The sequence below is a fragment of the Ovis aries genome, chromosome 9 (assembly GCF_016772045.2).
Source record: "Ovis aries strain OAR_USU_Benz2616 breed Rambouillet chromosome 9, ARS-UI_Ramb_v3.0, whole genome shotgun sequence".
Lineage (NCBI taxonomy): Eukaryota > Metazoa > Chordata > Mammalia > Artiodactyla > Bovidae > Ovis > Ovis aries.
Window position 1 is genome coordinate 57,292,881 of NC_056062.1, and position 25,798 is coordinate 57,318,678.

General features: G+C 41.1%; 1 protein-coding gene across 5 annotated transcripts in view; it reads right to left on the bottom strand.

The window, feature by feature from the left end:
* The window catches only part of PAG1 (phosphoprotein membrane anchor with glycosphingolipid microdomains 1), a 166,154-nt gene that overhangs the window by 46,674 nt on the left and 93,682 nt on the right, over positions 1 to 25,798 (bottom strand). For all 5 annotated transcript variants that reach the window (XR_006060846.2, XM_042254358.2, XM_012183909.4 and 2 more), the window contains one exon: positions 23,246 to 23,343. The gene's annotated coding sequence lies outside the window, so the exon portion shown is untranslated. The remainder of the gene's footprint in view (positions 1 to 23,245; positions 23,344 to 25,798) is intronic.

Genomic DNA, 25,798 nt, shown 5'->3' on the forward strand with positions numbered 1-25,798 from the left:
GAATGAATATATGTATAACTGAATCATTCTGCTGTACACCTGAAACTAACACATTGTTTATCAACTATAGTCCAATTAAAAAAAAAAGAACAATTTTGGATGCTCTGCGACACTCACTACCACAAGTCTCAGATTCTGTAGCCAGGATCCAAGATACCAAGGTGTATGATTCCAGCGCAATCCCCAACTAGTACAGCTCCCCCAGACTGTGTCATAGTAGCTACCACTGTAAGATCAGGCAGGGCGGGGATAGGCTAAACAATAAAATTCCAGTCTTTCACATTATTATCCAAGTTCTAATTGGATGCCTTTTCCCCTAATTTGTCATTGGATATGGCTTTTAGATGAACTGAAGGCTACCTTCTTGCCAGTGCAAACTGGAAGACAAATATCCTCTATCTTGCGGCTGACACTGTCCACTGTCATGAGCTAGTGGGTAGATTGGAAAGCAGCTGAACCCATTGACTAATTAATGTCATAAAAGGTGTCTATTATCAAATATTAACAGAGGGAACTGTCATAATTTATCTGTATTTTTCTGTAAAACTATGAATTATATTGTTCTATTGTGTAGTGTATAAAGCTTTGTGTGATAAACTCAGAGATTTCAGTGCTTAGAAGGTTTTTTTTTTAAATCACGGTAAGTTAGCTTTCTTTTTCTTATAAAAACTAATATACATATAAAAATCATATTTCCTTTTCTCTGGCTGGAAGCTAAATGCTGTAATTATCCTTCAATTACAGCAATTACCTTAGTCTAGCTCTTTCTTTCCTTTCTTTACCACCAACCCCAATTACAAGTTTTTTATTTCACACATTTTAAAGTCTTATAGAAGTGTTTTTATTATAATAACTTCAATATTTCTTAGAAGCGGATCTTAATTTCTAAATATTGTATATATGAAGCTTTAAATTTAATTGCCATGTACTATTCCTTTAACGATTTAAAAAACTTTCAATGTCCAGATGCATTTTTAAAAAGCAAAGGATGAAAGAAGGAAGGAAGAAAGGAAAGAAGGAAGATCTTCTCACTAAATTAATCTTTGGGATCATAAGTTCTGATCTCTACTCTAAGAGAATAATGAAAAGCGTATTCAGATGATATATGAGATGCAGACTAAGATGATTAAAATCAAACTAACTTTATCCTAAAGGCTATAGAGAATTATTAAATTCTTATAAATTAGAATATTCAACCCTGGCTATACATTAGAATCACTTGGGATACCTTTTACAACATCCTAATGCCCAGGTCTAAGCCCAGAAATTGATTTAATTAAGTAGAGATTTGGTCTGGATATTTATAGTTGTAAATGTGTCCCCAGAACCTCTGAATATAGTTTGGGCTGAGAATCACTCACCTAGACTATTCATTCATACTTCTAAGCTCTTAACTGACAAATGCTACTTCATTTTATTTCCTACATTATTGGAACATAGCCTAGTCAAGATATGACAATATAAAACAGATATAGCTCATCTTTCCTCTTCCCATACAAGTCCACACTGGGAACCACGCAAAGCAAGTTTTTTGCAGCACTTGTATAACCTCGATACCCAGACCCAAACGTAGCATGTATAGTCTATTCCAGAAGGTAGAATCCGACCCTGCAACATAAAGACACAGACTCAGAAGTGTGCTGAGCTTTGTTGATTGTCCACTAGATTATGTCTACATGTTTATCTGGGCATCTCTCAAATATGGATCTAAAAGTTGTATGACTGAACATAATTCACTGGATAAATTAAAATAGCATTATTTCAAAGTATTTTCAAATGTAAAGATTTCAACAAGAAATTCTGGTCTGTTACTGGTTCTCACATGCTGTTTGTAGGCTGCATGTCAAAGTTGATCTAAACACTCATTAAAATTATCTGTCCATTTACAAAATGATCCATAATTCTCGGAGGTAAAGAATATACTAGAAGCCAATACATTATTATGACAATACCTTTCTTTATGTTTTCAGCTACTTGAATTTTTCTCTTGATCTTCATTACTTAAACAGACACAACATACTGTTCAGGTCATTTTAACAAGCAATTGACTGAAAGATGACCATGGGCAAGGCAGGCCCAAGCCCTCCCAGCTTAAGCTGGTTCCTTATTCTCCCAGGCCATGAACTTTCAAACCCCAGGGCTATTTCTTTCTAGCTCTTGGACATATTGAGTAAAGTCAAAGTTGCTCAGTCGTGTCTGACTCTTGGTTGATTCTATGGATTGTAGCCTGCCAGGCTCCTCTGTCTTTGGAATTCTCCAGTCCAGAATACTGGAGTGAGTAGCCGTTCCCTTCTCCAGGGAATCTTCCCAGCCCAGGGATCAAACCCAGGTCTCCTGCATTGCAGGTGGCTTCTTTACTGTCTGAGCCTCCAGGGAAGCTCCATCCTTTTATACTAGCTGTTTATCTGCTGGAACGATCATATTTGGGGCCATCACACCACTGATTTCCCCTTCCTTTTCTTCATCCTATTCAAGTATCACATCCTCAGAGAAGTCTCTCTGACCAACCATCCCACAGTCCTCTTGCGCACCCCCAGCTCAGCCTTATCCCATCACCCCTTCCTTTCCTGATGTGTGTGTGTGTGCTGAGTCACTTCAGTCATGTCCGACTCTTTGCAACACTATGGATTATAGCCTGCCAAGCTCCTCTGTCCATGGGATTCTCCAGGCAAGAATATTAGAGTGGGCTGCCATGCCCTCCTCCAGGGGGATATTCCTGACCCAGGGATAGAGCCCACGTCTCTTATGTCTCCTGCACTGGCACGCAGGTTCTTGACCACTAGCGCCACCTGGGAAGCCCTTCTTAATACTTCATCTGAAAGCATCTTATGTACTGGTCTTAGCGTTTGTGGTTGGGGGATGCACTCTAGAACACATAGCCTCCCTGAGCACAGGATCTCTGTCTTGACAAGCAGTAACCGCAGCACTGACAACAGTCACATGCACTCAGTAAGTATCAATGGTGTGAATGAATGCATGCCTTTGCAGTCTTACCAAGAATAGTTCCCGAAACAGTCCTGTACTTTTTAAGACTGAAACTACTGAACAGATAATAAATGAGTGGGCACAGCTGCCATTTTAACCTATAGCTCCCCTCACAATATGCACGTGTTAGGATTTTAATTGGACCCACAGTGGCAGCCACGTCTGCACAGAAGGCGATTTGTACCCTGTGGCTTTGTTGGCTCTCAGTTTCTGCCAGAGAGAGCTTCTCTTTTTGCAATCTTGGCTGTTCCTTTCACTTCCCAGCAGAAAGCGGCTAGATGTTAATGCCTGAAACTGCACTTTTAATGGTCTGTAGAGGTTTCTTTAGACCACTTTACTGGGGGGTAACTGTGTTTACTTAGCGTAGGGTCCTCAGTCTACCATGTAAAAGTGTTGGGGTTTCTTGCTATTGTTCATCCCCGCGCATATCTGGCTTGGGATGGAAGTTACATTGCAAATAGCATCCACTTAATGCTGATGGGTTTGTTACATACAGCCTGGGATCTTTTGTCAGTAATCTTATCCTTCCATTACTACCACGTGATATGGACAGTACTGGCCAGGAACTCAGCTGTCATGTCTCCAGGACAAATCCTCTTGACATATGGAATCGACAGTTGGAAACTGCCTCTATTTCGAGGCGCTTCTGTTTAGTCTGGGTTAGCACTTTAAGCCATATTGATAGCACACTCTGCCAGCCTTCCAAATAGGCACCTAGGTTTGCATGTCAGCTCCATTCAGCATCTTCAGCATTTCCATTTTACATTCAGTGTAGAAAATTCTATTTGCTATCACTAACAAAGTCAGTTACATTTGTATCTTGTGAAACATGCATAGTTTGGTACCCTTGCTCAGAAAATATACCCGATAAATAAATATTCGTTCCTTCTGTTGCTTTCCTGGCTATTTTAACAACTTATTTTATTCAAAGATATACTTAAAGAAGAATCTGCATCTGTTAAAAACTCAATGTACCTAGAAGTATTCAAATGTACACCCAGTGTCTGGTTATTTCTCTTTGTCAGCTAACTGGAGTTATGTTAAATTCAAACAATAAATTGTAATCATTATAAGTATCAGAAGAAGCTGTTTCAATGCAAAACGTCTGATGACAGTATAAGGTTCTAAGAGATCTTGCTTTAACCAAATCCAAGGTATATAAAAATTTGTATTCGTAAGAGTGGTATTATGAAGTAATATGAATATTTTCCACAGATACTATTTTAAATGATGATTGATTCAAATTTCTTTAAGATATAGCATGATTTCAAAAAGCCTTTCACAGACACGTACAGGAACCTACGTAATGCCACAGAGGAGGCCATGGACAGACACGAAGCCGACCCAGAAACTAATGATTGCTTCTCAGCAGTGATACGAGGCTGTTCAAACTACAGGGCTGGGGCTGACGGGAAACCAGTGAGGGAGTCGGGATGACCACACCTGAAGCCCCAATGAATCTTTAAGCTGTGCAAAGAGGCACAGCCGGACACCGGGTTGTGTGATGTAAGAGGAGGTGGGAACTATGAAGCCATCCTGCCAAAAACGTGGACCTGAACTGATTAAGCCTCCTGACTTGCCACCAGGCTTTTATGTAGTTTTATTTTCACTTGTTTATGTTTTTTAAAAAATTATCTATTTGTCTGTGCTGGGTCTTAGCTGTGGCACACAGGATCATTAGTTGCAACATATGGGATCTAGTTCCCTGACCAAGGATTGAACCCTGGCCCCCTTGCATTGGGAGCTTGGAGTCTTAACCACTGGACCACCAGGGAAGTCCCTATTTATTTTTTAATTCTATCACTTAAATGTGCTCAGGCGCTCAGTCACGTCCGACTCTTTGTGACCCTATGAACTGTAGCCATCCAGGCTCCTCTGTCCGTGGGATTTTCCAGGCAAGAATACTGGAGTGGGTTGTCATTTGGTTCTCTATTATCATTTAAGAAACCAAAGAATAATCAAGGGTTGTGTCTACTCCTGTCATTTAGCTCACATTCACAGGACTGTGAGGTTTGTGCGTAAGTTTCTATATGTGACTATCTTTATTAAAAAAATCAATAAATTTTATACGTGCAACTTAAGTAATCACCCACAATGCCTGTCATCAATGTGTCCATTAGAATGCCATCATATTGAATGGAAGGAAATGAGAATGACAGTTTGAGTTTGGTGGTAACCACACATTTGAGAAGACACTCGCGGAGCCTCCCTCCTCTCCCTGGTTATGTAACACAGTAAGTCCCCTACACACTAATGAGTTCCCTTTCAAGAACGAGTTCATAAAGTCAGTTTGTTCGTAAGTTCAACAAAGCCTAGGTACCCAACTAACACAATTGGCTATATAGTGTTGTACTTAGTAGGTTTACAAAACTTTTCACACAAGACATTAAAAAAACACAAAAAAATCTAGCAAACATTTAAAGTCTTACAGTATAATACCCTGAAAATTACAGCAGTACAGTACCACAGCTGGCATACAGGGATTGGCATCAAGTGAGCAGGCAAGAAGAGTTACTGGCTGGAGGAGGGAGTGGAGGTGGAAGATGGGAGAGCTGAAGGACTGTCAACAATAGGCGATGGAGGGCAGGCTGCAATGTCACTCACACCTGACGTTGACGGAACACACATTTGCATCTTCGAAAGATGCCACTTGAAGGTTTGTATGTAGAAGACTCACTGTACTGTGATCCTTGTTCTTTGGAGTTCAGTCTTAGGCTTTATTCCTTATCTTGCCTCATATTTTCTTCTTGACGTTTTAGCCATACCCATTAGTTCAATGCCCTTCGTGTTTCCTTGATGCCCTATTTGTTGTTCTATTGTTTAGTTGCTAAGTCATGTCTGACTTTTTCATACTTCCAGCCGAAACCTCTATTCTGAGCTCTGAAGTCCAGACCCAGCTGCCATGGGCTCACCCCACCAGTATGTTTTCAGGCCCCCGGCTTCTGCACATGTGCCTGCTGGACCCCCTCTTTCCACCCCCATCCCTCTGTGAATGGTGCTACCTTCAGCTCCCTGTGCAAGCTAGCCTTCCAGGGTCCTCCCTTTTACCGCTCTCTCAGTTTTCCCCCATGTCCAATCCAACACAGCAAGCCCTCTTGGTTTCATCTCTGAGATGACTTTCAAATGCATCTCTTCAGCTTGTCTCTGCACCCCCAGGGTCGAGTCCCCTCCTCCAGTTACAGCATCTCTTGTCTTGGCCACCAGACTCACCCTCCTGCCTTCCAGTTCCTCCTTCAAACCCCAGGCAAGGGGATCTTTCCAAAAAGAAAATCTGATCACACCAAGTCTTCTGCTTAAAACCCTTTAATAGTTTTCCACTGATCAAAGGGAAATGAAATCTCATCAAGTAGCTGCCACGTCCTGTAAGTTCTGAATGTGGCCTCCCTCCACCTTCTGACTCTACTGTCTAACTGTCTCCATCTCACTCACTTAGTCCTTATCCGGAACCTCTTCAACCCCACTGGAGCCCTTCTCCTAGTTCAGTTCTAACCCCCATCAGATGCCAGGAAGGCCCTCCTATGCACAGGGCCATTGCTCACTGCGATACGCATTTCTCTTTCACAATGCCTCTTTTTCCTATGCCCATGCATTTGTGCTGCAGGTTTGACTAATACTTGCCATACTTTCCAGATTGTATGGGAACCCTATTATACAATTGCACCTGAACTACTAGTCAGTAGATACTGTACTTTGTCATCAGGTAGTACTTGGCAATCTCTCCTCCAGTCATGCTTGAGTAATCTCGCTGAATCCAGAGACTCTAGTCTGTATTGGTTTTTGTTTGTCTTTGTTTCCATAGTTAGTTGTCATGTATGAGATCAGATTTAAAAGAGGCCCCACGTGCAGAGAGCCTGGCAGGTAATGTAAACACTGAGGCAGGACAGGTTAACCATGTGGAAATATTTTTCTCCTCCTCAAGGAAGCATGGTGTTTCTCATTTTTCTTTAAAGATGTGATCCGCTCATTCTAACTTTCATTTTTTCTTTCCCTTAAGAAAACTACAGGACAAAACTAATGGGAAATGGTGATCAACACTCAATTTGATGGTTGGGGAATAACAAAGCAGGGTGGGGCTCGGGCAAATTATTATTCCACACCCTCCAAGTTGGGTGTGGGTTGCCATTCTTTCAAGACACAAAAGGAACAAAGTTCCATAGTTTAAAAATACAGAACGTATATATACGTGTGCGTGCGTGCTAAGTCGCTTTAGTCTTGTCCAACTCTTTGTAACCCCATGGACTGTAGCCTGACAGGCTCCCGTGTCCCTGTATCCATGGGATTCTCCAGGCAAAGATACTGGAGTGGGTTGCCACTTCCTCCTCCAGGGGATCTTCCCGACCCAGGGCTCGAACCTGTGTCTCGTGTCTCCTGCATTGGCAGGCAGGTTCTTTACCACCTGGGAAGTCCATATAGATATGTGAAATAGAACTAGTATTCATGTTTTATCAATCATCTTCTAAAATCTGAAGGATTAAACAAATTGTTTACTCAATTTGTGGATGGCTTTCAATTAAATAGGGGTTCCAACAACTCCTAAGGCATATACTTAATATAAAATGTTTAACATATTATAAATCCTTTACAGTAGTAATAGTAAAAACCTGAGACTGTCCACAGATTTTTGAGATTGAATCCAACATATCTGCATTACATTTTAATTTGTAAAAAATAAAGTTGCAGGAATTTAAGATACTTGCAGGGTTTGCAAGGGTAAATTTTTCTTATCCTGGATTTAGAAACCTTTCTACAACTTCTAGTTTTTCAAACAAATGTCAAAAATGGGGAATTCCCCTTGAAGATATTATATATAAATAAAGTTATCAAATTTAAAATAGCAAACCCCAGATGGTCTACCAGCATCAACGAAACCACTTTCCTTGCCAACATGAATTTCAGAAAGCAGAAATCATTCTCAGGCATACAGAGACAGACATCAAGTCCACAAATACTTGAGGCCATATGCTCAGTTCCAGGTTAGGTACTTTATCACGCAGCCCGTAAAACATTACTTTAAAAACAAACACTGAGTGTTCAGAATGAACACTGTTTAGTTGTTATGGAACGAGAGACCCATGCTCTTGTGTTTTAGAGGGAGAGGTGGTGGTGAGTGCACACGATAGATGGAATTTAAAAGCACAATCAAGGCTATCAGCAAACCCGTCTGGACTGGGTAGCTTTGGACTTTTTACCTTCTATTGCCTTTTTCTTTGTGATAATCTGTTTAACCTACAGACTTCCCTGGTAGCTCAGGTGGGAAAAAATCTACCTGCAATGCAGGAGACCTGGGTTCGATCCCTGGGTTGGAAAGATCCCCTGGAGAAGGGAATGGCAACCCACTTCAGTATTCTTGTCTGGAGAATTCCATGGACAGAGGAGCCTGGCAGGCTACAGCCCATGGGGTCGAAAAGAGTCGAACACGACCGAGTGACTAATACTTTCACTTCACTTTCTTTTAACCTGCATTTCTGGGATTCAATATTTGAGACTATGAATGTGACAGAACCACCACGGAAACATAAGTATCTTCGTAGGATCCTGGTTGATGGAGTAGGAACTGAGGCTTATAGAGTTTGCCATCATCCCCATCCCTACCCTTGGCTCCCCATCACTCAGAGAGAAAGTGAGAGAGAAGAGGATGAGAGCCATGGGTCTCAACCACTCCACCATTAGGACTTTCTAAAATCATAAAAGGAACTGCAACAGAGTGGAAACTCAGTGCTTGAAAGCTAAGTGTAAGCAGATAGATGGCTTTTTGAAGGTCCTGGGGCTCCTGGAGAGTGGGGGGCTGGGTGATGCAATCTGGGCTCAGGCTGCAGGGCCCAATGATCATGTGACGTATCTTTGTTGTTGCTGCTGTTGTTCTTGAGTTGCTAAGTCGTGTCTGACTCTTTTGCTACTCCATGGACTATAGCCTGCCAGGCTCCTCTGTCCATGGGATTCTCCAGGCAAGAATACGGAAGTAGGCTGCCATTTTCTTCTCCAGGGGATCTTCCCGACCCAGGGATCAAACCTGCATCTCCTGCGTTAGCAGGCACATTCTTCACCTTAAAGAGCTTCAAGTTCCACAGTTATAAAAAGCAGACACCATCCTCAATGAACATTTGCCCTATTTCTATACTGTACATTCCTGAATAATCTTTGATGCTCTATTTATTTCAAAGGAGATAGTTTTGGGTTTGTTCTTTTTTTTTTGACCCAGTTCATATCACTGATTATGGATATTCTAGCTCCCAGATAAATGAATGTCCACTGAGTCCAATTTGTGGGATCCAAGAGCAATTTGTGGATCAATCTGGAATTATATGGGGCTTGGCTGGTTTTGTGAAAATAGTTATAACACAACAGTGAAAGAAATCAATAAAGACTTATTAAGGTTTTGCTTCCTTTGCATAGGTTTAAAAATGAGTTCTGACCCATTAAAAAGGCTTTTAATATTTTTGGAGTTAAAATATCACACTTTACTGTCTCTGATTCTTTTCCTGAGTTGACCCTTCACAGCGATTAAATATGTCTTTCTCCTGCACAGCTGTGACTTTGTCTGGCTTCGGCTGCCAGGCTTTGTTTGCTTCTTCAGGTGATGATACCTGAATTCTGTGCCAAGGTGCACATGGCCTCATAGACAATGTGCTTTCCCCTACTTACATTATCTTTCTGCAACAGAGAAAAAAATATATAACATTTAAGGTTTGCAAATACCATTTGGAGGCTCATCTGATACTCTTTACAAGTAGGCAATTAAAGAACTTGCCTGAAAAATCTGTTTTTTAATATATGTAAGGAAAAATTAACAGCTTCTACTTATTCAACATCCACCTCTTGCCAGATTCTTTTTAACTTGGAGCCTCACCTAGACAGCTGAAGAACTGATGCTTTCAAATTGTGGTGCTGAGAGGACTCTTTGATAGTCCGTTGTACTACAAGGAGATCAAACCAGTCAATTCCAAAGGAAATTCAGTCCTGAATATCCATTGGAAAAACTGATGCTGAAGCTGAATCTCCAAAACTCTGGCCATCTGATGTGAAGAGCTGACTCATTGGAAAAGACCCTGATGCTGGGAAAGACTGAAAGCAAAAGGATAAGGGGGCAGCAGAGGATGAGATAGCATCACTGACTCAGTGGACGTGAATCTGAGCAAACTCTGGGAGTTAGTGAAGGACAGGGGAGCCTGGAGTGCTACAGTCCATGGGTTCACAACATTTGGACAACAATTATTTACCTAGAAAGATTGTTGCATTTCACTTATTCTTCGTAGGATTTTTGTGAGCTACAGGGAGGTAAAGAAGACTGTATAAATGGCCACAAGTCTACCCCTCCCAGTATCTTCACTTCTTGCACTGTGACTTTGTAGCTCCTTCCAGTGATGGAAAATGTATATTTCTAAACCCTTAATTTCTGGCAAGCCTTTGGGTTAGGTTTGGGCTGGCCTTTGTCTCATGGAATGCAGTGCAAGCAACAGAGTATCAGTTCTGAACCAAGACTACAGCTTTGCATGTTTGGGCTCTCACTCTTGGAACCTTGCTGATGCTCCCTGTGAATATGTACAGACCAGGCTGTTGCATGAGAGACACGTGGCCCAGGTGTCCTCACTGTCCCCCAGTAGTCAGTCAATTGCCAGAAGCTGAGATTGGAAGCTGACTATAGACACATATATGAACCCAACTGAAACCAGAAGAACTGAGTCAGCCCAAACATAAACCCAGAGAGTTCAGGAGCTAAGTAAATGGGTGTTGTTTTAAGCTGTTAAACTGAGGGTGCTTTGTTATGCAGCAAGGTGAACTGATACAAAAAGCATTATTCTCATCATTGTACTAAAGAGAGGTACAGAAAGGTTAGTAACTTGTGCAAGGTCACTTAACCAGTAAAGTGGTAAAGCTATCAAGTATTACATCTGTCTCATGGGCCTACACTCTTAGTTCCATTGTACTAACTCTTTTTGATACAAATGAAAAAGTCTACCTTAAGTGCCTCCTACATGCTTTGTGTTGGGCTAGATATATTTCCTACATTTAGGAAACTTATAGTCTTCATTTTGTTTTTCACTAAGGAAACTGCAATGTGATAGTTTTGTCCATTCTAGTGCTTTCATCTCAAATATATTTTAAATTTATTTTTCACCTTTTAAACCAGATCAAATGTAACCACCTCTTAGAAACCTTCCTTGTGTCCAAGACAGAATTAGAATTTCCCACCTGTGGTTGATTGCAAAAATAACCACCATTACTCACTCCTTCCTTTATCCTCACCCTTTGTAATATGACTTTTCAGTACTATCCATTAGGAGATAAAATCTACTTCCCTACCCCTTGAATCTAGACTGGACTTGTGACTAACTTTGGGCAATAAATGTGGCAGCCATGATATGGTGCCAGTTCTGAGATGAAGCCTAAGAGGCCTTGCTTACTTGCATTCATTTTATAGGTGACCCTAACTGCATCATGTGAACAAGACTAGGCTAGCCCTGCTGAAGGGTGAGAAACCATACTGACCAGCACTCCATCAGCTAGGTTGTCCCACTGAGGCCCCTAGACATGTGAGGACCCAGCAAAGATCAGCAAAGCCAGACCACAGTGAACACTGCTGTATGTGGTGGCTAGCTGAGACCAGAGGAATTGCTCAGCTGAATCCAGCCTAAATTGCCAGTTGCAGAATCAAAAGCTAAATAAATCAGGTCACATTAAGCCACTAAATTTGTTATGAAGAAAAAAGATGATAGATACAGATCCCTTTGTACTTTTCTAGCATTTTTAACCTTATTTTTAGAATAGCACACGTATTTGATAAAAGTCCAATCAATTAATGAATAAATGATTAAATATTCAATTACACTGAGATAAGATTTTTCAAACAAAACAGAAGTCTATTTTTAACTCCTATCTCCCCTGGTTGTGAGACAGAGCCATATTTACAGGGCTTGATACTTACCAGGGGTGCTCAATAAATGTTAGCTCTCATTGATCCTGTATGTGAACTGAAATGCCAAACAAAACAAAAGCCAGAGCAAACACTGTAGCACTGAGGCATGCAGGAGATTTTTTTTCTGAAAACTTTCAAAATCAGGACAGACTCTCCTGGTGTTTGTGAGGTGGAGATCTAGGGCAAGGGACATTCTTTTTTCCCTCTGAATATTGGCAAGCTTCTTTCTCTTTGAAAGTAGACACTTTCAAAATGATCAGAGCTACTCAAGTCACCCAGTTTCAAAGAGTAGGAGAATTATGCGATAGAAGGACCACCACAAGAGGCATTCCCACTCTCTTAAGGCTAACGGTTCTTCACTTTGGTTGCACAGTGGAAGCACCTGGGAAATTTTAAAAAATGCCTCTAGACAATAGGTTTAATTAGTTTGGGGTATATTCTGCACACAGGGACTTTTAAAAAGTACTGGATTTGACTTTATTGAATTAGTCAAAGTTGAGAACCACTATTCAATCCCTCCCCAGAGTGCTTCTACTGGTCAAGTGATTATTATTGGATTAAAAAAATTTTATTTATTTTAATTGGAGGATAATTACTACATTGTGATGGTTTTTGCCATACATCAACATGAATCGGCCACAGGTATCCATGTATCTCCCATCTGAATTTTTGTTTATTTATGGCTGCACTGGGTCTCTGCTGATGCACACAGGCTTCTTGTTGCAGTGAGTGGGGCTACTCTTCAGTCGCAGTGCTCAGGCTTCTCATTGCAGTGGCTTCTCCCGCTGTGCAACATGGTCTCTAGAGCGCGAGGGCTCAGCAGTTGTAGCACATGGGTTCAGCTGCCCCGTGGCATGTGGAGTCTTTCTGGAGCAGGAACTGAACCAGTGTCCCCTGCACTGGTAGGCAGATTCTTAACCACAAGACCACTAGGGAAGTCTCTGGATTTAACTTTCAAGGAAGATTCAGAAAACGAAGATCATGGCATCTAGTCCCATCACTTCATGGCAAATAGATGGGGAAACAGTGGAAACAGTGTCAGACTTTATTTTGGGGGGCTCCAATCACTGCAGACGGTGATTGCAGCCATGAAATTAAAAGACGTTTACTCCTTGGAAGGAAAGTTAAGACCAACCTAGATAGCATATTCAAAAGCAGAGACAATACTTTGCCAACAAAGGTCCGTCTAGTCAAGGCTATGGTTTTTCCTGTGGTCATGTATGGATGTGAGAGTTGGACTGTGAAAAAGCTGAGCACCAAAGAACTAATGCTTTTCAACTGTGCTGTTGGAGAAGACTCTTGAGAGTCCCTTAGACTGCAAGGAGACCCAACCAGTCCATTCTAAAGGAGATCAGTCCTGGGTGTTCTTTGGAAGGAATGATGCTAAAGCTGAAACTCCAGTACTCTGGCCACCACATGTGAAGAGTTGATTCATTGGAAAAGACTCTCATGCTGGGAGGGATTGGGGGCAGGAGGAGAAGGGGACAACAGAGGATGAGATGGCTCGATGGCATCACTGACTCGATAGACGTGAGTTTGAGTGAACTCTGGGAGTTGGTGATGGACAGAGAGGCCTGGCGTGCTGCTGTCCATGGGGTCGCAAAGAGTTGGACACGACTGAGCAACTGAACTGAACTGAACTGAAAGTAAACTTTGCTTTCTATATGCCTCCAATCAAAACACAGCACTGAGACCCATAGCTAGAAAATAATAATTTCTTATAATGGACAATGACTGACTCAAAAGTAATTAAGGAATAATTATTGGATGAGTAACTTCCTGATGATGAACTCAACAAGCATAATATGAACACTTGGCATGGTCTTAAATGTCTCCAAAGCCTTAAGTATAATTGGGTATTCAAAATTTTATTGCCCTAAATTAAAGCACTGTATAACACTATAAATTATATTAAATAAAAAATTCAAACTAAATTACATTGAAGCATGCATGGATGCTCAGTAGCTCAGTCATGTCCAACTCTTTTCAACCCCAGAGACTGTAGCCCGCCAGCCTCCTCTGTCCATGGGATTCTCCAGGCAAGAATACTGGAATGGGTTGCCATCTCCTCCTCCAGGAGATCTTCCTGACCCAAGGGATCAAACCCGCATCTCCTGTGTCTCCTGCATTGGCAGGCAGATTCTTTACCACTGGGAAGCAAGTACATTAACCTAAAATCTTTGTTTGAAAATGTACTTTATATGAATAACAATTTATCACAAATTAAGGTAAAATTTAATGTTTAATATGATTTTGAGTTCAGATTAAATTTCAAAAAACTGTGGTCTTATCTTCTTAATGCGTAAGTGGCTCTCACATGGCAACAGCATTACTTTTAAGGACTTTTTTGAGGGTGAGGTGCAGGGCACAAAAGCTAGAAAATGATAGATAAATAATAACTTACGCTATAAACTATACAATGCGTGCAAACTGCCTCAGTACCAAAATTTTATCCTCAATAAATTCCACAGTTGTAATTACAAATAAACCTCCAACACATATTCAGATAGTCAGAATTTTTCTAAGCCATGGTTTTCAGGAGACAAAAATCTGGCTTGACTCTCTGATTTCACAGAAATGGAAAATGAGGTCCAGAGAATTTAACAAGTCAAGTAAAGCCCCCAGTACCCAATGGCTGGAAATTAAGCCCAGGAAGTCTGAGCTACCAACCTCTCATGTCTCCGGAGACAGGCACAGGGAAGATAACAGCCCCACGGTCACTGTGGCTGGCTGGGACTGACCTGTGTTAACAGGTGGCTGTGTTGCTAGAGGACCTTGGCAAAAGGAGAATTAGTTATCACTTTCTATCCCATTTCCTCTTATGACAAAAAGGCTGGGGTGAACTCTAGCCATTTACTACATTAGGTATAAATATAGTTACTGTACTCTTTCTGTTCTATTTACATTAACATGGTACAAGTGTTATAATTAATAAACCAATGTTGGTACACTATTATTAACTAAAGTCCATATTTAATTCTTGGAAAGATCCCCTGGAGAAGGAAATGGCAACCCACTTCAATATTCTTGCCTGAGAAATCCCATGGGCAGAGGAGTCTGGCAGGCTACAGTCCATGGGGTCACAAAAGAGTCAGACATGACTTAGCTAAACAACAATACTAAGTTCAGATTTCCTTAGTTTTTTACCTAATGTCTATTTTTGGGGTTTGTTTCAGGATCCAATGGATTATCAAAAAAGCAAGACAGTTCCAGAAAAACATCTATTTCTCCTTTATTGACTATGCCAAAGCCTTTGACTGTGTGGATCACCACAAACTCTTGAAAATTCTTGAAAAAGAAAAAAAAACTTTTGAAAATTCTTCAAGAGATGGGAATACCAGACCACCTGACATGCTTCTTGAGAAATCTGTATGCAGGTCAGGAAGCAACAGTTAGAACTGGACATGGAACAACAGACTGGTTCCAAATAGGAAAAGGAGTACGTCAAGGCTGTACATTGTCACACTGCTTATTTAACTTATAGGCAGAGTACATCATGAGAAACGCTGGGCTGGATGAAGCACAAGCTGGAATCAAGATTGCCGGGAGAAATATCAATAACCTCAGATATGCAGATGACACCACCCTTATGGAAAAAAGTGAAGAAGAACTAAAGAGCCTCTTGATGAAAGTGAAAGAGGAGAGTTAAAAAGTTGGCATAAAAGTCAATATTCAGAAAACTAAGATCACGGCATCTGGTCCCATCACTTCATGGGAAATAGATGGGAAACAGTGGAAACAATGTCAGACTTTATTTTTCTGGGCTCCAAAATCACTGCAGATGGTGACTGCAGCCATGAAATTAAAAGACGCTTACTCCTTGGAAGGAAAGTTATGACCAACCTAGATAGCATATTAAAAAGCAGAGACATTACTTTGCTAACAAAGGTCCATCTAGTCAAGGCTATGGTTTTTCCAGTGGTCATGTATGGATGTGAGAGTTGGACTATAAAGAAAGCTGAGTGCTGAAGAACTGATGATTTTGAACTGTGGTGTTGGAGAAGACTTGAGTCCCTTGGAATGCAAGGAGATCCAACCAGTCCATCCTACAGGAAATCAGTCCTGAATATTCATTCATTGGAAGGACTGATGCTGAAGCTGAAACTCCAATACTTTGGCCACCTGATGTGCAGAACTGACTCATTTGAAAAGCCCCTTACGCTGGGGAAGATTGAAGGTAGGAAGATACGGGGACCACAGAGGATGAGATGGTTGGATGGCATCCCCGACTCAATGGACATGAGTTAAGTAAACTCCAGGAGTTGGTGATGGACAAGGAGGCCTGGCGTGCTGCACTCCATGAGGTCACAAAGAGCTGGACACAACTGAGTGACTGAACTGAACTGAACTGAACAGGATCTGATCCAGGATCTCTTTTAGTTTCTTCTGTTTTTCATTAGTTCAACTGTGTGTTGGGTTATGTGTGTGGGGGATAGAATATGTCTCCTATTTAACCAATTAAGGGCAAAATCCTACAAATTAATGTTCTCAAATGCCTTAGTCTAAAAGAAAAGAGCATACGTTAATGAAGTAACCTGGAGTTTTAACTATGAGAAAAATACTGCGGTTAAGAGAGAGTTCAGGTTAAAAATTTTTGACACTTGGAGGGACCTAGAAACATGATCTCTGACTTCAACATGGATTAACAGAGTCTAAAAAGTAAGGAATGGGGCAGGAGAGTGTGAGAGTTCAGAGTATAAAAGACAGTTCCTATAGAATTATAGTAATGCAGAAGAAAGGAATATTGTGAAATATACTATCCTTTACTTTAGGGAACTCTGCATTTGTAAAATCCATAGAAACACAGTCACAATCTTCTTGCCAATATTTGTATAAAACGTTTTCCAAACAAGACTGATTCATCTTTCTCTGAAATGAATTGTTAGATCACAACAGAGCATGTTAAAGAGTTTGCATCCCTTATAGAAATGCCAAACATTCACTCTGCCTGATGCTGCACTATAAATAGGGAAATCCAAATGCTAAAAATGTTCTTCGAGTTGCCAAACATAGGTCTTTAGCATCAACTTCCTACTACAAATGACTCATCCTTCCAAAGTTTGAAAATGAAAGCTAGTTACAATTCACAGAGAAACGGTGTAGCATACATTGATAAAAAGACAAAGATACTTCATTTACGTGTATTTCTTTTTCCTTAGAGCACATCTATTGAAATCTTTCTTCAGAATTTTAAGAGGTTTTATTAAAGAGAAGTTACTCCCATGAGAACTGGATTTTTAAATTAAAAAGTAGAATAGCCAAGTAACATGAATATTATTAGAAAATAATTCTGACAAATCATTTTGAAATTCATTAGCTTCATTTGGATATAATAGACGTAAAATGTATAACTGTAATAAAATAAGTTAATAATGAAGTCATAACATGAAAACTAATAAGTTCACCAAAGAGATGTACAAATGAAGCCCCGATGTCCAAGAATACAAGGAAATTAAACTCTAAGAAATTTTAATTGATTAAGAAAAATAGGACTGTTTGGAAGAAAGCATCCTGTGGGAGGGGGGTTCATGTTTGGGAACGCATGTAAGAATTAAAGATTTTAAAATTTAAAAAATAAAAAACTAAAAGAAAAAAAAATAAAGAAAATAATCAATCAGGAAAGTGCCACTGATATATGATGGGTATTTCAAGATAGTGTATGTCTCTCTGTATATCTTACAATAAGTAAAGAGAACATAAATAGTACAGGGATTTGGGTAGCACACTTGAGGTTTGGTTGAAGAGGTAACTGCTGATTTTTACTGACAGCTGGGACAAGAAACTACAGGAGATGCTCATTTGATGTGGGTGGAGTAAGGCAGGCCAAGAGTGGATTCACACTTTCTTCTAATCAACTGACTGTACCACTGGACTTTAATCTTCTGCATCTCACTAGACCTCATATTATCCAATTACCAGTCATTTCCTGGAGGATGGCTAGATTCCTTTTAAACTGAATACAAATAATTATTGCAACCTCTTTTCCTGGCTTTATTAAAGGCTTTTTCACCTGTTTTGACTTGTCTAGTGACACTTCAGCAAAGTTCTCCGGGAGATATCTTAATTATTTAAACATTTTATGGTACACAAGAAAGAAGTGACTTAAATAAAATTACTTAATTTTAGGTAAGTTATTATTCAAGACTGTATGTCATATTCATTTAAATACAAACTTTAAAAACCCTATTTTGATTTTTCCTATGTAATAAGTGATGTGCTATTTAATTAACGTCACATTCAGTATCTAATAAAATACATGACTTGAAGACAAATATTTGAAAAAGCATAGTGGTATATAACTGATTTGGAACCAAATATATGAGTTTAAAACTATAATATATTCTTATATCAAATTAGAAAATAATTGTTTTCATTAACATTTATCTGGGTATCTTACATTTTGAACAAAACAATCAAGCTATGATAATTTTTGTGTTTACTTATAAAACAATGAGATAAGACAAAATGTCTTAGGTGGCAGTTTGTAAGCATTTCTCTGCAATTAATACATATTTTGACTTGTCTGTGTAGTCAGTTTATCCAGAGGAGTGTGAGGATATATAAAAGCATATGAATAATGTTTGTTTCTAATAAATGAAAAGCCAAATTGTATGCAATTGTCATTACTTTTTCTTTTTTTAACATTGAACTTTGTATCGGACAGATATCCTAATAGGCTAACATAAAACTTACCAAATACATTAAGATATTTAAGATTTACAAGAAGCGTAATTCAACTGATGGGCTTCGCAGGTGGTTCAGTGGGTAGAGAATCCACCTGCAGTGCAGGAGACTGCCTGCAATGCAGGAGATGCAGGTCCGATCCCTGGGTGGGGAAGATCCCCTGGAGAAGAAACGGCAACCGACTCCAGTATTCTTGCCCGGGAAACCACATGGGCAGAGGAGCCTGGTGGGCTACAGTCCATGGGGTCACAGAAGAGTCAGACACGACTTAGTGACTAAAACACCACCACCACCAGAATTCAACAAACACTCATGTAACCGTTACCCAGTTGAAAATAAAACGTGGCCAACACTGTGAGAAGCATGTAAGAGTTTTGACCAGATGACTACAGCTTATAAAGTCACATCAATGCCTCTATGCTTCTTATCTCACTAATCAGCCACCCATGAGATGTATCAAAGCCACCATCTGTCAAGGTACAGGATCCACCCAGTGAAGAAGTGCAGAGGAAGAAGGACAGCAACCATGTCTGGTCTTTCTCCCAGTGCTGCTGGGTGGCACTGTGCAGGACAGCTCGCCCGACGACCTCAGGACACAGGGCCTGGAAGCCTGGGTTTACTGTGCAGCATTAATCACACCTGCTTTGAATTCTGCAAGGACAGACCTTACAAATTCTTCCCCCAACATAAACACCAAGAGACAAAGGGAGGGCAGCTCCCAGACCAGCAACATCACACGCGCTGTGTGCAGTTCTGCTGGCTGGCCTGTGCGTTCAGAGACCCAAAGGGATGTGACAGTCCCTGTCACAGTCCCTGACAGTCCTTGCCACAGCAAGCTCTGCTGTGACACAGAAGCCACCTGGGGCAGCGCACACGGAGCCCTGTGGCCTAGGCTCCTGCAGGTGGCCCTCCCACCAGTGCTGCCGGCCCTCACTGCCTGTGCGACCTTGCAGTTACTCACTCTCTCTGAGGTTCAGTTCCCTCTTCAGGAACACGGGAATCATCCCAATAGTAGTAGTAGAGGAGTTGGGCAGATTAAATGATTTAATATTTGCAAAGAGCTATAAGACCTGCACCTGCCTCACTGCACATACAATATAGTGCTTGTTAAACAGAATCTTTAAGTGTTTACTTCAACTTCCTTCTATTGGCATATGTCTCCTTTCGTAACAGACAAAGATGACACACAGCAGTGGTGAGAATATGATTGCTGTGTGCCTCGTTGTGAGACGCCAGGCCTGACTCCCTACAAGGCTGGGCCGGGCGGTGCTCTTCTGGAGCTGCAGACACCGACTTCCTGGTGGGCTGGGGTCACCTGTGATGGAAGAGCCTGGCTGACACTCACACACGCTTACGATCAGGCCTCAGGTACCGTTGCCAGGGATTCCAGCAGAAAAGGAACAGGAGGCGGAACGAGAGGCAGGGCTGCCAGAGTCACAGGCGAGCCAGCAGCTGCCCTACAAACCGCATCTTCTGCATCTTCCAGGGCTTGCCCAGCCCTCCCAGTTAGCAGCGCCTCCCAGAGCCCCTGTGGGAGGAGTAGGAAATAGCCCTATCTCTGCCTTACTTCCCTTCAGAGTCCTTAACTCAGTTGTTAAAAATAATAAAACAGGACTTTCGGGGGGTCCACTGGATAGGAATTCACCTGCCAACGTGGGACACTCGGGTTTGATCCCTGGTCTGGGAAGATCCCACATGACCTGGGACAGCCAAGCCTGTGCTCACAGCTCACTACTGACGTGCGCTCTACAATAAGAGAAGTCAGCTCAATGGGAAGCCTGCACACCACAACAAGAGTAGCCCCCACTTGCTGCAACTAGAGAAAGCCTGAGAGCAGCCAGGAAGACTGGGGCAACCAAAAGATAAACAAACAGATAATGATAAAATAAAAACCACTTTTAAAACAGACAGAATAAAAGTACCCTTGACGCAATGGAGGGAAATAGTTTAGTCACATCTTGATTAATTTTTCTTGATATCTCTGGCATTTCCTTGAAAACAGCATCATATAAATACATTTTACATAATAAACAGTTAATGAATTCATCTCTATAAAGATTGTCAAATATGTTTTAAGGGAATGTATATTTCTTTAGAAGAAACCTAAAGCAGATAATGTACATGAATGATGTCCCAAGAGTAAAAGAGCTCCATGAGGTATGTAAGACTGATCCTTATATAAGTTGCATAAAAAGCCGAGATGGGTATGTCATTTAATAGTCATTAGATGACAGTCATCTAATAGCTGATTGTATCCTGATGTCATCATAACCATAATTTTAGAAATGGCATAGTTTATATCATGAAGGAAATTGCAACCCATTCTGGTATTTCTTGCCTGGAAAATCCCATGGACAGAGGAGCCTGGTGGGCTACAGCCCATGGGGTCTCAGAGAGTCAGACACAACTGAGCATGCACACACACACACACACACACAGTTCTTATCTAAAAAGGTGCGGGGAGTTCTTCTTACAGATGCCAGCCGAGACTGGGGAATATGGCAAATCTCTCTCTGAGCATAAGAACACGGGGCCATGAATACGGCTGGGGGTGGCCGCGCACACCTGCTCTCTGGGCCACCCTGGACCAGCTCTCATGCTGTGTTTGCGAACATACAGCCTGCAGCCTGGCAACACCTTTCTCTGTTCTGGTAAGAAACACACACGCACACACATACACACCCTGAGTCCCCACACACCTGGCGCTGTGCTCAGGGTGGCGGGGGAGCAGGGTGAATGCAGAGCCTTTAAGAAGCACAAACCCGAAGCCTCGGTCTGGGTTTACATTTCCGCCAGCTCGGTTTCCAGTGCAGTGTTTGCGCACTGCTTTGAACCCTGGCTTTTACAGTTGTTGTTGCCTTTAAAGTTCTGGAGCATTCTGAGCATGGCATCTTCTCACACTGTCTCTGGCAGGGCAGGTCTTACCTCAAGGCACATCTTTGAATTTGTCTTTTTCTCTCTTATCTCAGGCAGCCTCTACTTGTTTCTGTGAGTCATCCCATGACACGCATGGGTTATTTTCCATTTGATTCTGACATCTGAATGCTAATATGCAGGGAGCAATCTCAAAGCAGGTCTAGTGTGTTTAGAAGGCAATTCTCACCTTTCATGATTTTAATTTCTGTTACTACAGTATCTAGAAAGGCAGGCTGCTATCTTAATGACTTCTTCCATGCGAGACATGCTAAATGCAATGTGAAGAAGTCACTTCGAGGAAAACTTTCTCCCCATGTTGACTTGCATCTACAGTCACGGAGGCTGTTAGAATTTATATGTATATGTTTTAAAAAGCTCTAAGCTGACATACTGCTCAGGATTTTGAGATTTCCCACTGCTCCGTGCTGTTCCATTCTGTATGCACAGCACAGATTCCTGGCAACCCCATTACAGTGAATAAACAATGTCTTCTCTGTCAGATCAGAGAATGAATAGTATCACACAATTCTCCTCTAATGTACAGCCTCCACTTCCTCGATCCAGCCCCTTCAGAAGAAAACAGGCAGAATAAGGACTGGGGAGGAAGGCATTCTTCTCACTCTATCAATCTGGAACGGCATTCTAGCCGGCTCAGGACGAAGAAATGTCAACTCTCTATCAACTGCTAAACAGAGAAAGTTGACAAGTTTATTTTCTTTTAAATTGGATCATAGATTTTTGCATTTCTGTGTGTGCGTGGTCATGAACATCTTTCTCGAAGGAAAAAGGCAGTTCATCAGCTATAATCCCAGGGCTTGGCCAAAACAGCTTTTAGCTACAGACTCAGCAGCAACAGGGGAACTTCAGAGAAATGACACAGCAATTTGTGTTAAAATATTGGCAGCTAATTCATGAATGCTGGAGCTCACTAGGAAATTCCGCTACCTCTGTGAGCATCTTTATTCCCACTAAGCTCATGATTCACAAAGAAAATGCCTAGAGTTACTTCCCTGAAATATACTGTATGATGCTGACAGATTTCTCTTTAGTGTGTCTGTCTCGTATTCACTCTATTTCTTTTTCTCTCTCTCACACACAAACACACACACACACATACACACAAACACCCCTTCCCCTCCCCGAAAAGAGGCATTAAAAATAAAATCTTCCCAACAAGAACATTCATTCATGAGGCATTTATCAGCAGCCAACGATTTACTTAGTAGGTATTTTCATAAAAGAACATGGATTCATTTAAAATCTTCCATATTCATAAGTCTTAGTTGGTTAAAAATACCATGATACAGGTTTCCCAGCCCCACCCCTCCGTGATGTGAAACAGCATAAATCTTATTTTAACCCCTAAAAGGAATTACCCAACTCTTCCCTCTTAAAAGAAGAAATGCTATTTTTACAATCAGACCTCACTGTCTTCTGCTTTCATGAATATCTGAGAGACACTGAAAAGAAAAAAAAAATACAGCTTCCCCTTTCTCCCCTTTCTCCCACACATTCTGAGTCCAGCTCAACGGGCTCCCAGACTCTGCTGGCATTCTCCTGGTAACACATTCAGAAGAGACTGCAGAGATCCCAACAGCACGGCTTTCTTTCCTCCGGCCCGCTCTCCTCTCTCTCCTATCACTCTAGGTTTGCACTAGACTGAACAATTAAGCCTTTGTGCACTCCCACTGCAATCTGCAAATTCTAATGATGTGCCCCCATCACTGGTACAATGGTAATATTTACCTTGGAGAAATGTCTGTCCAAATAAGTATTCAAAATGCTGGCAAGATGTATTCCCTTTGAAATGTTGTGTTGTTGAATGTTCTCCCTTCCGTCTTGGCCTATAACCAAAGAGAAAGAAAGTTAGGGAAAAGAAAAAAAAAGATGGATAAAGACTGTGACAGATACGGTCTAGTTCACTGTAAAAATCCAAACATAGAGTTTTATATTCCTTCTTGAACAAAGCAAACTACAAAGAAGAGGCAAAACTACACATAGCAGTAAATGAATAAAAAAAGGTCTCAAATAGCAGCCAAGTCAATGGGTAATCAAATACACACCAATTTCCTCGCTCTTTCCTGATGGGTGCCCATTTTACAACAAAGCCATCTATATGTTATTGGAGTGATATTAAAATTCAAATAACTGTTGTCTGAATTTGAGATAAAACAGGTGATTTGTTTGAAGAGAGTATTTATGCTTCGCGGTAAGGTAAGCAGTGATTTAACTGTGAAAATCTTATTAAAAGCAGAATCTTTGGTGCAGCATGAACAGGGCAGGCCAGTGTTCTTTCATCTGTTCCACTGTGAAAATGGGGAGGATGTGCAGGAATGGAGGAGACCGCAGGGATGACTTCCGTTCATCTCACATCCAGGGCTCTGCTCTACGGCCAATGCCCTACCATTCCTCTACCCCACTTTCCTCTCCAATTCTCTTCCCACGTCTAATGAACACCTCCTGCACTGAACCTCTATTTTTACATAAGACACCATGATAAATGTAGTAAGAGAGGGAGGAGGGGAGAAGGATGAAATGAATGAATAAATGAATCTCCAAGGAGAATATCCTGGAAGTTGACTAAGACTCAGAACAGCTTGATTATTTAACAGACTAAGGTATAATTCCTGATTTAAAATCTAAAAAACTGAATACAACATAAGCCTTCTAGATTTGCATCCAGTGATGTCCTTTTATTAGAACCACACATGATTAGAACCACTCTTAGACGGAGAGTTTCCATTTTCCATAGCAGAATCAGCAGATTATTTATACTATCTTTAGGTACATCTATTGTTTCCCTGATAGTTCCCAAGTAAGAAGAAGCTGACTTTTGTTTGCCGCTGCATTTAGCTACATTATTTTTTTCCTTAAAAAAAAAAAAAGAAAGTCTAAAAAGATTAGAATAAGTCACACAGTCAAGTTGTTCTCCAACTCAACTCCAGGTCTTTCCACTGTCAATCAAGCAAACAGAGAGGGCAGGGCTTCACTGGGTGAAGGGCTTGACAGAAAAGAGCCATCTTTCAATCTTTCATTAGATTTCAAATCAAACCCTCCTCCTGAGCTCCTGCCATACAGATATATTTAGATACAGATTCCAGCTGCAAACCCTTCCACTCTCCCTTGTTGTCACTCTCAATCCCAGAGAACTCTCCTGAGTTCATTAGTGATATGAGCAAAATTTACTATCTAAAGCAAACTGCTACGTTAAAAAAATAAAATGAAAAGAACAAACATGCTTCTTGAAAAGCCAAATCTTACTAATATGTATGGGAATTGACTTGCTTGCGTATGCTATCTGTATTACTAGACAGGAGTTGCTGCTGCTACTGCTGCTAAGTCGCTTCAGTCGTGTCCGACTCTGTGCGACCCCATAGACAGCAGGCCACCAGGCTCCCCCATCCCTGGGATTCTCCAGGCAAGAACACTGGAGTGGGTTGCCATTTCCTTCTCCAACGCATGAAAGTGAAAAGTGAAAGTGAAGTCGCTCAGTTGTGTCCGACTCTTAGTGACCCCATGGACCGCAGCCTACTAGGCTCCTCCGTCTGTGGGATTTTCCAGGCAAGAGTACTGGAGCGGGGTGCCATTGCCTTCTCTGAGACAGGAGTAAGGAGTCTGATTTTAAAACTGAACACATTATTTGACTGCTAATTTAATAACATAAAAGTGGTACATAATTTTGCATTTTCAGAACATGCATTTCACCAGTTAGAAACATTCTAGGGAAACAAGATAATCAAGACAGCGTGGTACTGGCACAGGATAGACATCTAGATCAATGGAACAGAATTCAGCATCCAGGAATAAACCCGCATATCTATGGCCAATTCATTTTTGACAAAGATGCCAAGACTATTCAACACGGAAAGACTATTCTTTCCAATGAAAGATTCTGGGGCAATTGGATAAGCTCCATGCCAAAGAATGAAGCTGGATCCTCAACCCAGACTGCATAGAAAAGTTAACTCAAAATGGATCAAATGCCTAAATTTAACAGCCTAAACTACAAAACTCTTAGAAGAAGACATAAGGGTAAGTCTTTATGAGCTCAGATTTGGCACTGGTTATAATACCAAAAGCACAAGTAATTAAAGAAAAATAGATAATTTAAGCTTCATCTAAATTAAAAACATTTTTTATGTTTTAAAGGATACTATCAAGAAAGTGAAAAGATGACCCAAAGAATGAAAATGTGCAAATCATATCTGATAAAGCAGCGGTCCCCAACCTCTTTTTGGCACCATAGACAGGTTTTATGAAAGACAGTATTTCCACAGATGTGGGAGGGGGATGGTTCAA